Source organism: Bufo bufo, chromosome 2, assembly GCF_905171765.1.
Source record: "Bufo bufo chromosome 2, aBufBuf1.1, whole genome shotgun sequence".
NCBI lineage: Eukaryota > Metazoa > Chordata > Amphibia > Anura > Bufonidae > Bufo > Bufo bufo.
This window is the reverse complement of record NC_053390.1, coordinates 718,347,552-718,360,791: the sequence shown is the minus strand read 5'-3', so window position 1 is coordinate 718,360,791 and position 13,240 is coordinate 718,347,552.

Genomic DNA, 13,240 nt, shown 5'->3' with positions numbered 1-13,240 from the left:
CTACCCCACAAGTGACCCCATTTTGGAAAGAAGACACCAAAGGTATTCGCTGATGGGCATAGTGAGTTCATGGAAGTTTTTATTTTTTGTCACAAGTTAGTGGAATATGAGACTTTGTAAGAAAAAATAAAAATAAAATCATCATTTTCCACTAACTTGTGACAAAAAATAAAAAATTCTAGGAACTCGCCATGCCCCTCATGGAATACCTTGAGGTGTCTTCTTTCCAAAATGGGGTCACTTGTGGGGTAGTTATACTGCCCTGGCATTCTAGGGGCCCAAATGTGTGGTAAGGAGTTTGAAATCAAATTCTGTAAAAAATGACCAGTGAAATCCGAAAGGTGCTCTTTGGAATATGGGCCCCTTTGCCCACCTAGGCTGCAAAAAAGTGTCACACATCTGGTATCTCCGTATTCAGGAGAAGTTGGGGAATGTGTTTTGGGGTGTCATTTTATATATACCCATGCTGGGTGAGATAAATATCTTGGCCAAATGCCAACTTTGTATAAAAAAATGGGAAAAGTTGTCTTTTGCCAAGATATTTCTCTCACCCAGCATGGGTATATGTAAAATGACACCCCAAAACACATTCCCCAACTTCTCCTGAATACGGAGATACCAGATGTGTGACACTTTTTTGCAGCCTAGGTGGGCAAAGGGGCCCATATTCCAAAGAGCACCTTTCGGATTTCACTGGTCATTTTTTACAGAATTTGATTTCAAACTCCTTACCACACATTTGGGCCCCTAGAATGCCAGGGCAGTATAACTACCCCACAAGTGACCCCATTTTGGAAAGAAGACACCAAAGGTATTCGCTGATGGGCATAGTGAGTTCATGGAAGTTTTTATTTTTTGTCACAAGTTAGTGGAATATGAGACTTTGTAAGAAAAAAAAAAATCATCATTTTCCACTAACTTGTGACAAAAAATAAAAAATTCTAGGAACTCGCCATGCCCCTCATGGAATACCTTGGGGTGTCTTCTTTCCAAAATGGGGTCACTTGTGGGGTAGTTATACTGCCCTGGCATTCTAGGGGCCCAAATGTGTGGTAAGGAGTTTGAAATCAAATTCTGTAAAAAATGACCAGTGAAATCCGAAAGGTGCTCTTTGGAATATGGGCCCCTTTGCCCACCTAGGCTGCAAAAAAGTGTCACACATCTGGTATCTCCGTATTCAGGAGAAGTTGGGGAATGTGTTTTGGGGTGTCATTTTACATATACCCATGCTGGGTGAGATAAATATCTTGGTCAAATGCCAACTTTGTATAAAAAAATGGGAAAAGTTGTCTTTTGCCAAGATATTTCTCTCACCCAGCATGGGTATATGTAAAATGACACCCCAAAACACATTCCCCAACTTCTCCTGAATACGGAGATACCACATGTGTGACACTTTTTTGCAGCCTAGGTGGGCAAAGGGGCCCATATTCCAAAGAGCACCTTTCGGATTTCACTGGTCATTTTTTACAGAATTTGATTTCAAACTCCTTACCACACATTTGGGCCCCTAGAATGCCAGGGCAGTATAACTACCCCACAAGTGACCCCATTTTGGAAAGAAGACACCAAAGGTATTCGCTGATGGGCATAGTGAGTTCATGGAAGTTTTTATTTTTTGTCACAAGTTAGTGGAATATGAGACTTTGTAAGAAAAAAAAAAATCATCATTTTCCACTAACTTGTGACAAAAAATAAAAAATTCTAGGAACTCGCCATGCCCCTCATGGAATACCTTGGGGTGTCTTCTTTCCAAAATGGGGTCACTTGTGGGGTAGTTATACTGCCCTGGCATTCTAGAGGCCCAAATGTGTGGTAAGGAGTTTGAAATCAAATTCTGTAAAAAATGACCAGTGAAATCCGAAAGGTGCTCTTTGGAATATGGGCCCCTTTGCCCACCTAGGCTGCAAAAAAGTGTCACACATCTGGTATCTCCGTATTCAGGAGAAGTTGGGGAATGTGTTTTGGGGTGTCATTTTACATATACCCATGCTGGGTGAGATAAATATCTTGGTCAAATGCCAACTTTGTATAAAAAAATGGGAAAAGTTGTCTTTTGACAAGATATTTCTCTCACCCAGCATGGGTATATGTAAAATGACACCCCAAAACACATTCCCCAACTTCTCCTGAATACGGAGATACCAGATGTGTGACACTGTTTTGCAGCCTAGGTGGGCAAAGGGGCCCATATTCCAAAGAGCACCTTTCGGATTTCACTGGTCATTTTTTACAGAATTTGATTTCAAACTCCTTACCACACATTTGGGCCCCTAGAATGCCAGGGCAGTATAACTACCCCACAAGTGACCCCATTTTGGAAAGAAGACACCCCAAGGTATTCCATGAGGGGCATGGCGAGTTCCTAGAATTTTTTATTTTTTGTCACAAGTTAGTGGAAAATGATGATTTTTTTTTTTTCTTACAAAGTCTCATATTCCACTAACTTATGACAAAAAATAAAAACTTCCATGAACTCACTATGCCCATCAGCGAATACCTTGGGGTGTCTTCTTTACAAAATGGGGTCACTTGTGGGGTAGTTATACTGCCCTGGCATTCTAGGGGCCCAAATGTGTGGTAAGTAGGTAAATGACCTGTGAAATCCGAAAGGTGCTCTTTGGAATATGGGCCCCTTTGCCCACCTAGGCTGCAAAAAAGTGTCACACATGTGGTATCTCGGTATTCAGGAGAAGTTGGGGAATGTGTTTTGGGGTGTCATTTTACATATACCCATGCTGGGTGAGAGAAATATCTTGGCAAAAGACAACTTTTCCCATTTTTTTATACAAAGTTGGCATTTGACCAAGATATTTATCTCACCCAGCATGGGTATATGTAAAATGACACCCCAAAACACATTCCCAAACTTCTTCCGAATACGGAGATACCACATGTGTGACACTTTTTTGCAGCCTAGGTGGGCAAAGGGGTCCATATTCCAAAGAGCACCTTTCGGATTTCACTGGTCATTTTTTACAGAATTTGATTTCAAACTCCTTACCACACATTTGGGCCCCTAGAATGCCAGGGCAGTATAACTACCCCACAAGTGACCCCATTTTGGAAAGAAGACACCAAAGGTATTCGCTGATGGGCATAGTGAGTTCATGGAAGTTTTTATTTTTTGTCACAAGTTAGTGGAATATGAGACTTTGTAAGAAAAAAAAAAATCATCATTTTCCACTAACTTGTGACAAAAAATAAAAAATTCTAGGAACTCGCCATGCCCCTCATGGAATACCTTGGGGTGTCTTCTTTCCAAAATGGGGTCACTTGTGGGGTAGTTATACTGCCCTGGCATTCTAGGGGCCCAAATGTGTGGTAAGGAGTTTGAAATCAAATTCTGTAAAAAATGACCAGTGAAATCCGAAAGGTGCTCTTTGGAATATGGGCCCCTTTGCCCACCTAGGCTGCAAAAAAGTGTCACACATCTGGTATCTCCGTATTCAGGAGAAGTTGGGGAATGTGTTTTGGGGTGTCATTTTACATATACCCATGCTGGGTGAGATAAATATCTTGGTCAAATGCCAACTTTGTATAAAAAAATGGGAAAAGTTGTCTTTTGCCAAGATATTTCTCTCACCCAGCATGGGTATATGTAAAATGACACCCCAAAACACATTCCCCAACTTCTCCTGAATACGGAGATACCACATGTGTGACACTTTTTTGCAGCCTAGGTGGGCAAAGGGGCCCATATTCCAAAGAGCACCTTTCGGATTTCACTGGTCATTTTTTACAGAATTTGATTTCAAACTCCTTACCACACATTTGGGCCCCTAGAATGCCAGGGCAGTATAACTACCCCACAAGTGACCCCATTTTGGAAAGAAGACACCAAAGGTATTCGCTGATGGGCATAGTGAGTTCATGGAAGTTTTTATTTTTTGTCACAAGTTAGTGGAATATGAGACTTTGTAAGAAAAAAAAAAATCATCATTTTCCACTAACTTGTGACAAAAAATAAAAAATTCTAGGAACTCGCCATGCCCCTCATGGAATACCTTGGGGTGTCTTCTTTCCAAAATGGGGTCACTTGTGGGGTAGTTATACTGCCCTGGCATTCTAGAGGCCCAAATGTGTGGTAAGGAGTTTGAAATCAAATTCTGTAAAAAATGACCAGTGAAATCCGAAAGGTGCTCTTTGGAATATGGGCCCCTTTGCCCACCTAGGCTGCAAAAAAGTGTCACACATCTGGTATCTCCGTATTCAGGAGAAGTTGGGGAATGTGTTTTGGGGTGTCATTTTACATATACCCATGCTGGGTGAGATAAATATTTTGGTCAAATGCCAACTTTGTATAAAAAAATGGGAAAAGTTGTCTTTTGACAAGATATTTCTCTCACCCAGCATGGGTATATGTAAAATGACACCCCAAAACACATTCCCCAACTTCTCCTGAATACGGAGATACCAGATGTGTGACACTTTTTTGCAGCCTAGGTGGGCAAAGGGGCCCATATTCCAAAGAGCACCTTTCGGATTTCACTGGTCATTTTTTACAGAATTTGATTTCAAACTCCTTACCACACATTTGGGCCCCTAGAATGCCAGGGCAGTATAACTACCCCACAAGTGACCCCATTTTGGAAAGAAGACACCCCAAGGTATTCCATGAGGGGCATGGCGAGTTCCTAGAATTTTTTATTTTTTGTCACAAGTTAGTGGAAAATGATGATTTTTTTTTTTTCTTACAAAGTCTCATATTCCACTAACTTATGACAAAAAATAAAAACTTCCATGAACTCACTATGCCCATCAGCGAATACCTTGGGGTGTCTTCTTTACAAAATGGGGTCACTTGTGGGGTAGTTATACTGCCCTGGCATTCTAGGGGCCCAAATGTGTGGTAAGTAGGTAAATGACCTGTGAAATCCGAAAGGTGCTCTTTGGAATATGGGCCCCTTTGCCCACCTAGGCTGCAAAAAAGTGTCACACATGTGGTATCTCGGTATTCAGGAGAAGTTGGGGAATGTGTTTTGGGGTGTCATTTTACATATACCCATGCTGGGTGAGAGAAATATCTTGGCAAAAGACAACTTTTCCCATTTTTTTATACAAAGTTGGCATTTGACCAAGATATTTATCTCACCCAGCATGGGTATATGTAAAATGACACCCCAAAACACATTCCCAAACTTCTTCCGAATACGGAGATACCACATGTGTGACACTTTTTTGCAGCCTAGGTGGGCAAAGGGGTCCATATTCCAAAGAGCACCTTTCGGATTTCACTGGTCATTTTTTACAGAATTTGATTTCAAACTCCTTACCACACATTTGGGCCCCTAGAATGCCAGGGCAGTATAACTACCCCACAAGTGACCCCATTTTGGAAAGAAGACACCAAAGGTATTCGCTGATGGGCATAGTGAGTTCATGGAAGTTTTTATTTTTTGTCACAAGTTAGTGGAATATGAGACTTTGTAAGAAAAAAAAAAATCATCATTTTCCACTAACTTGTGACAAAAAATAAAAAATTCTAGGAACTCGCCATGCCCCTCATGGAATACCTTGGGGTGTCTTCTTTCCAAAATGGGGTCACTTGTGGGGTAGTTATACTGCCCTGGCATTCTAGGGGCCCAAATGTGTGGTAAGGAGTTTGAAATCAAATTCTGTAAAAAATGACCAGTGAAATCCGAAAGGTGCTCTTTGGAATATGGGCCCCTTTGCCCACCTAGGCTGCAAAAAAGTGTCACACATCTGGTATCTCCGTATTCAGGAGAAGTTGGGGAATGTGTTTTGGGGTGTCATTTTACATATACCCATGCTGGGTGAGATAAATATCTTGGTCAAATGCCAACTTTGTATAAAAAAATGGGAAAAGTTGTCTTTTGCCAAGATATTTCTCTCACCCAGCATGGGTATATGTAAAATGACACCCCAAAACACATTCCCCAACTTCTCCTGAATACGGAGATACCACATGTGTGACACTTTTTTGCAGCCTAGGTGGGCAAAGGGGCCCATATTCCAAAGAGCACCTTTCGGATTTCACTGGTCATTTTTTACAGAATTTGATTTCAAACTCCTTACCACACATTTGGGCCCCTAGAATGCCAGGGCAGTATAACTACCCCACAAGTGACCCCATTTTGGAAAGAAGACACCAAAGGTATTCGCTGATGGGCATAGTGAGTTCATGGAAGTTTTTATTTTTTGTCACAAGTTAGTGGAATATGAGACTTTGTAAGAAAAAAAAAAATCATCATTTTCCACTAACTTGTGACAAAAAATAAAAAATTCTAGGAACTCGCCATGCCCCTCATGGAATACCTTGGGGTGTCTTCTTTCCAAAATGGGGTCACTTGTGGGGTAGTTATACTGCCCTGGCATTCTAGGGGCCCAAATGTGTGGTAAGGAGTTTGAAATCAAATTCTGTAAAAAATGACCAGTGAAATCCGAAAGGTGCTCTTTGGAATATGGGCCCCTTTGCCCACCTAGGCTGCAAAAAAGTGTCACACATCTGGTATCTCCGTATTCAGGAGAAGTTGGGGAATGTGTTTTGGGGTGTCATTTTACATATACCCATGCTGGGTGAGATAAATATTTTGGTCAAATGCCAACTTTGTATAAAAAAATGGGAAAAGTTGTCTTTTGACAAGATATTTCTCTCACCCAGCATGGGTATATGTAAAATGACACCCCAAAACACATTCCCCAACTTCTCCTGAATACGGAGATACCAGATGTGTGACACTTTTTTGCAGCCTAGGTGGGCAAAGGGGCCCATATTCCAAAGAGCACCTTTCGGATTTCACTGGTCATTTTTTACAGAATTTGATTTCAAACTCCTTACCACACATTTGGGCCCCTAGAATGCCAGGGCAGTATAACTACCCCACAAGTGACCCCATTTTGGAAAGAAGACACCCCAAGGTATTCCATGAGGGGCATGGCGAGTTCCTAGAATTTTTTATTTTTTGTCACAAGTTAGTGGAAAATGATGATTTTTTTTTTTTCTTACAAAGTCTCATATTCCACTAACTTATGACAAAAAATAAAAACTTCCATGAACTCACTATGCCCATCAGCGAATACCTTGGGGTGTCTTCTTTACAAAATGGGGTCACTTGTGGGGTAGTTATACTGCCCTGGCATTCTAGGGGCCCAAATGTGTGGTAAGTAGGTAAATGACCTGTGAAATCCGAAAGGTGCTCTTTGGAATATGGGCCCCTTTGCCCACCTAGGCTGCAAAAAAGTGTCACACATGTGGTATCTCGGTATTCAGGAGAAGTTGGGGAATGTGTTTTGGGGTGTCATTTTACATATACCCATGCTGGGTGAGAGAAATATCTTGGCAAAAGACAACTTTTCCCATTTTTTTATACAAAGTTGGCATTTGACCAAGATATTTATCTCACCCAGCATGGGTATATGTAAAATGACACCCCAAAACACATTCCCAAACTTCTTCTGAATACGGAGATACCACATGTGTGACACTTTTTTGCAGCCTAGGTGGGCAAAGGGGCCCAAATTCCTTTTAGGAGGGCATTTTTAGACATTTGGATACCAGACTTCTTCTCACGCTTTGGGGCCCCTAAAATGCCAGGGCAGTATAAATACCCCACAAGTGACCCCATTTTGGAAAGAAGACACCCCAAGGTATTCAATGAGGGGCATGGCGAGTTCATAGAAAAAAAAAAAATTTGGCACAAGTTAGCGGAAATTGATTTTTATTTTTTTTTCTCACAAAGTCTGCCTTTCCGCTAACTTGGGACAAAAATTTCAATCTTTTATGGACTCAATAAGCCCCTCAGCAAATACCTTGGGGTGTCTTCTTTCCAAATTGGGGTCATTTGTGGGGTGTTTGTACTGCCCTGGCATTTGAGGGTCTCCGGAATCATTACATGTATGCCCAGCATTAGGAGTTTCTGCTATTCTCCTTATATTGAGCATACGGGTAATGAGATTTTTTTTTCCGTTCAGCCTCTGGGCTGAAAGAAAAAAATGAACGGCACAGATTTCTTCATTCGCATCGATCAATGTGGATGAAAAAATCTCTGCCAAAAAAAGAAAAAGGAGGGGAAAGGCGTCTGCCAGGACATAGGAGCTCCGCCCAACATCCATACCCACTTAGCTCGTATGCCCTGGCAAACCAGATTTCTCCATTCACATCAATCGATGTGGATGAATAAATCATTGCCGGGATTTTTTTTTTTTATATATATATACAAAGTGTTTGCCAAAGTATATGAACACCGCCACCTCCTCAGCTCATATGCCTCGGCAAACGTATCTTTTACTGCAGAGGAGAAATCTTGTCTTGCAGCGCCGCATACACCGACTTGCGTGTAATCTGACAGCAGCGCAATGCTTCTGTCAGAATGCACATCAGTGCTGCAGCTAGTTGATCGGTTGGTCCACCTGGAAGGTAAAAAAAAACAAAACAAAAAAGAAAAAACCAGGCCGCAACGCAATAAATTTATTAACTTCAGAACAGAACATATTAACTTTTTTTTAACTTTTTTAACTTTTTTACTTACCGGTAATTTTTTTTTTGTTTAGTTTTTTTTTACCTTTTATAGAACAAACCTCTCCTTCCCCATGGGACAATGTGCAAAGCGCAAATCGCCCAAAGATGTGGCGAAGTACGTTATGCACTTTATCCCAGGTGAAAGGAGAGGTTTGCAGCAGCTGTGAGTAAAAGGGCCCTAATAGCCCTGTGTGCCTGTCCTGTGAGATGCAATCCCTATGCTAGGTGTACCTGTGTGTGGTACTTCCGGAAACACTCTCCTAAGCATAGGGCAGGGTGGTCAGGACAGTCAGGACAGAAATAGCGGGTGTCACGCCTTATTCCACTCCTGCTACAGACACGACATTTTTTTCGGGGTGGCGGTTGGGTTGAGGTACCAGCAACGACACTGGGGAAATGTCGCTCGTGTAGACGACTAACTACACTGGTGGATGGGGCCACGGAACCTTCTGGATACAGGAGGTTCTCGATGATCTCTTCCTGGAATTTGAGGAAGGATCGTGTTCTCCCAGCCTTACTGTAGAGAACAAAACTATTATACAGCGCCAATTGAATTAAATATACAGACACCTTCTTATACCAGCGTCTGGTTCTGCGGGAAACTAAATAGGGAGCCAACATCTGGTCATTGAAGTCCACCCCTCCCATGAGCGCATTATAGTCGTGGACTGAGAGGGGCTTTTCAATGACACGGGTTGCCCTTTCAATTTGGATTGTCGTGTCTGCGTGAATGGAGGAGAGCATGTAAACGTCACGCTTTTCTCTCCATTTCACCGTTAGCAGTTCTTCATTACACAAGGCAGCCCTCTCCCCCCTTGCAAGACGGGTGGTAACGAGCCGTTGGGGGAAGCCCACGCGACTAGTTCGCGCGGTGCCACAGGCGCAAATCCGTTCTAGAAACAAATGCCTAAAGAGGGCCACACTTGTGTAAAAATTGTCCACATAAAGATGGTACCCCTTGCCGAATAAGGGTGACACCAAGTCCCAGACTGTCTTCCCACTGCTCCCCAGGTAGTCAGGGCAACCGACCGGCTCCAGGGTCTGATCTTTTTCCTCATAGATCCGAAATTTGTGGGTATAGCCTGTGGCCCTTTCACAGAGCTTATACAATTTGACCCCATACCGGGCACGCTTGCTTGGGATGTATTGTTTGAAGCCAAGGCGCCCGGTAAAATGTATTAGGGACTCGTCTACGCAGATGTTTTGCTCAGGGGTATACAAATCTGCAAATTTCTGGTTCAAATGGTCTATGAGGGGCCGAATTTTGTGGAGCCGGTCAAAAGCTGGGTGGCCTCTGGGACGGGAGGTGGTGTTGTCGCTAAAATGCAGAAAACGCAGGATGGTCTCAAATCGTGTCCTGGACATAGCAGCAGAGAACATGGGCATGTGATGAATTGGGTTCGTGGACCAATATGACCGCAATTCATGCTTTTTAGTTAGACCCATGTTGAGGAGAAGGCCCAGAAAAATTTTAAGTTCGGAAACTTGGACTGGTTTCCACCAGAAAGGCTGGGCATAATAGCTTCCCGGGTTTGCGGTTATAAATTGTGTGGCATACCGGTTTGTCTCTGCCACGACTAAGTCCAAGAGCTCCGCAGTCAAGAACAGCTCAAAAGATCCCAGGGCCGAACCGATTTGAGCCGTCTCAACCCGAACTCCAGACTGGGCGGTGAAAGGGGGAACTAATGGTGCGGCTGAAGTTGGTGACTGCCAATCAGGGTTTGCCAGCACCTCAGGGATTCTAGGGGCTCTACGGGCCTGTCTGTGCGGTGGCTGCGACGGGGAAACTACTGCACGTGCCACCGTACCAGCTTCAACTGCCCTTCTGGTGCTCGCTACTTCACCAGGTTGTACGGCTGTGCTGGTACTAGGTCCAGGAAGGGCTGCGCTGCTGGTGTATGCCTCACCACGTGATCCGGCAGCGACAGCTACACTCTGCTGCTCTTGAAGCGGATCCTGCGTAACCTGTGGTCTAGCGACACGGGGCCGGGTACGCCTGGTTCTATCAGGGACCTCCACCTCCTCGTCCGAACTTTGGGTCAGAGAGCCACTGCTTTCCACAGGTTCATATTCTGACCCGCTAGATTCGTCAGATGAGGGTTCCCATTCCTCATCCGACTGGGTCAGAATCCTGTAGGCCTCTTCAGAAGAATACCCCCTGTTTGACATTTTGGACTACTAAATTTAGGGGTATTCCCTGAGACTACCCAAGAAAAAAAGCAAACCTGTCTTACAAAGGGGAGGCTAGCGAAGTACCGGAGGCCGCTGCGGTTGATAAAAAATATCAAAACTGATTTTTTTATCGCCGCAGTGCGTGTAAAGTGAATGTGCAGTGATCAAAAAATAATAATTTTTTGTCACTGCGGTGGGGCGGGCGTGGGTGAACGCACGTGTGGGCGACCGATCAGGCCTGATCGGGCAAACACTGCGTTTTGGGTGGAGGGCGAGCTAAGGTGACACTAATACAATTATAGATCTGACCGTGATCAGTTTTGATCACTTACAGATACTATAAAAGTACAAATGCTGATTAGCGATACGCTAATCAGCGAATAAAAGTGACTGCAGTGCGGTGGGCTGGGCGCTAACTGACGCTAACTACCTAACCAAGGGGCCTAAACTATCCCTAAAACCTAACAGCCAATACTAGTGAAAAAAAAAAAGTGACAGTTTACACTGATCACTTTTTGTCTTTCACTAGTGATTGACAGGGGCGATCAAAGGGGTGATCAAAGGGTTAATTGGGGTGCAGGGGGGTGATCTGGGGCTAAGGTGTAGTGTTGGTGCTACTCACTGTGAAGTCTGCTCCTCTGCTGGATCCAACCGACGAAAAGGACCAGCAGAGGAGAAGAGAAGCCATATAACAGATCATATTTACTAATATGATCTGTTATATGGCTTGTGATTCGATTTTTTAAAAATCAGCAACCTGCCAGCAACGATCATTGGCTGGCAGGTTGCGATGCGCATGCGCGGGCCAGCTGTGACCGAAATCTCGCGTCTCGCGAGAGGACGCGCCGGCGCGTCCAAGCGGAATGAAACAACCACCTCCAGGACGCGTCGCTGCGTTCGGCGGTCCGAAGGTGGTTAAAAAATCCTTAAATTCATGTAGTGCCGATAATGAGCCTGTCCAAAGGAGGAAGACATTGTCTATGTAACGCCACCACTCCAGAACATGTCTGAAGTGGTGGCTCACATAGATACAACTCTCCTCCATGTGTGACATGAAGATGTTTGCATAATTTGCCGCTAAGTTTGACCCAATTGCGGTCCCACGTAGCTGAATATAGAAATCGTCCTGGAACATGAAGTAATTACTAGTGAGTACAACTTCTAACAATGAGATCAGAAATTCCCTGCATTTCATGGTATAAGGAGTGTCATTCAGGCACCTCCTGACCGCGTCAATGCCAAAAGAGTGAGAAATTGAGGTGTACAAGCTCACAACATCAAATGATGCTAAAATAACCTGTGGACCAAGCTGGATATTACCAATGACATTTAGGAAATGTGTAGTGTCATGTATGTATGATGGCTGAATTTGCAAAAGGGGCCAATATTTTATCTAAAAAAATCGCTATCTGTGAGAAAAGGGATCCAACACCAGAAACGATGTGGCGACTCGGAGGAGATGTGAAAGATTTATGTATTTTTGGTAATACATATAGTACAGGTGTCCTAGGACGATCCACATAAAGAAAAGAATGTAATTTTTCATTGATGATTCCTTTTTCCTTAGCTAAATTTTGAATACCCCGAAATGCGTCTTGGAATCTCAAATTTGGGATCCCCTGTAAGTTTGCATCATTTTTGTCACTTAACTGTCTAAAGATCTCACTTAAGTAATCTGTGGTATTCATAACTACCACTGCCCCATCCTTATCTGCAGGTTTAATTGTCAGAGAAGGGTTCCTGGAAAGTTCCTTAAAGGGGCTCTGCACTTTGTTTAAACTGATTATCTATCCTCTGGATAGATCATCAGCATCTGATCAGCGGGGGTCCGACACCCGACACCCCCGCCGATCAGCTGTTTGAGAAAGCAGCGGCGCTATAGCAGCGGCGTGGCCTTCTCACTGTTTACCGCTGGCCCAGTGATGTCACGACTAGTATCAACTGGCCTGGATGGGGCTAAGCTCCGTTCACTTGAATGGAGCTTAGCCGTGCCCAGGCCAGTTGATACTAGTCATGACGTCACTGGGCCAGTGGTAAACAGTGAGAAGGCAGTGGCACTGCTGGAGCGCCGCTGCCTTCTCAAACAGCTGATCGGCGGGGGTCCCGCGTGTCGGACCCCCACCGATCAGAAGCTGATGATCTATCCAGAGGATAGATCATCAGTTTAAACAAACTGCAGGACCCCTCTAAGGGCATCGGTCTCAGCAACTGTTAAATTTCTTCTGTGCCTGTTCTCACCAGATAACTTCAACTGTTCGAAATTAGACTTCACAGCTTTAACAACAGTGTCAATTGCTACATGGTTAATTGGTGGCATGAAATCACTTTTAACAAAGAGCTGTACATCATCAAGTTTGAGTTCAACATTTGATGCAGACAAAGTTTGTGGTGTGGCCTGCTGTTTGTCAAACCACACTTTCAACTTAACAGATCTAAAAAATCTCTGTAAATCTAGTTCTAGCTGGAACCAGTCAGTCTTTTTTGAGAGACAAAATGACAAACCTTTCTATAAAACAGACATTTGTGAAGAGGTTAAGGGAACAGATGAAATATTTACCACTATTGTTTCTTTCGTAGGTTCATGTT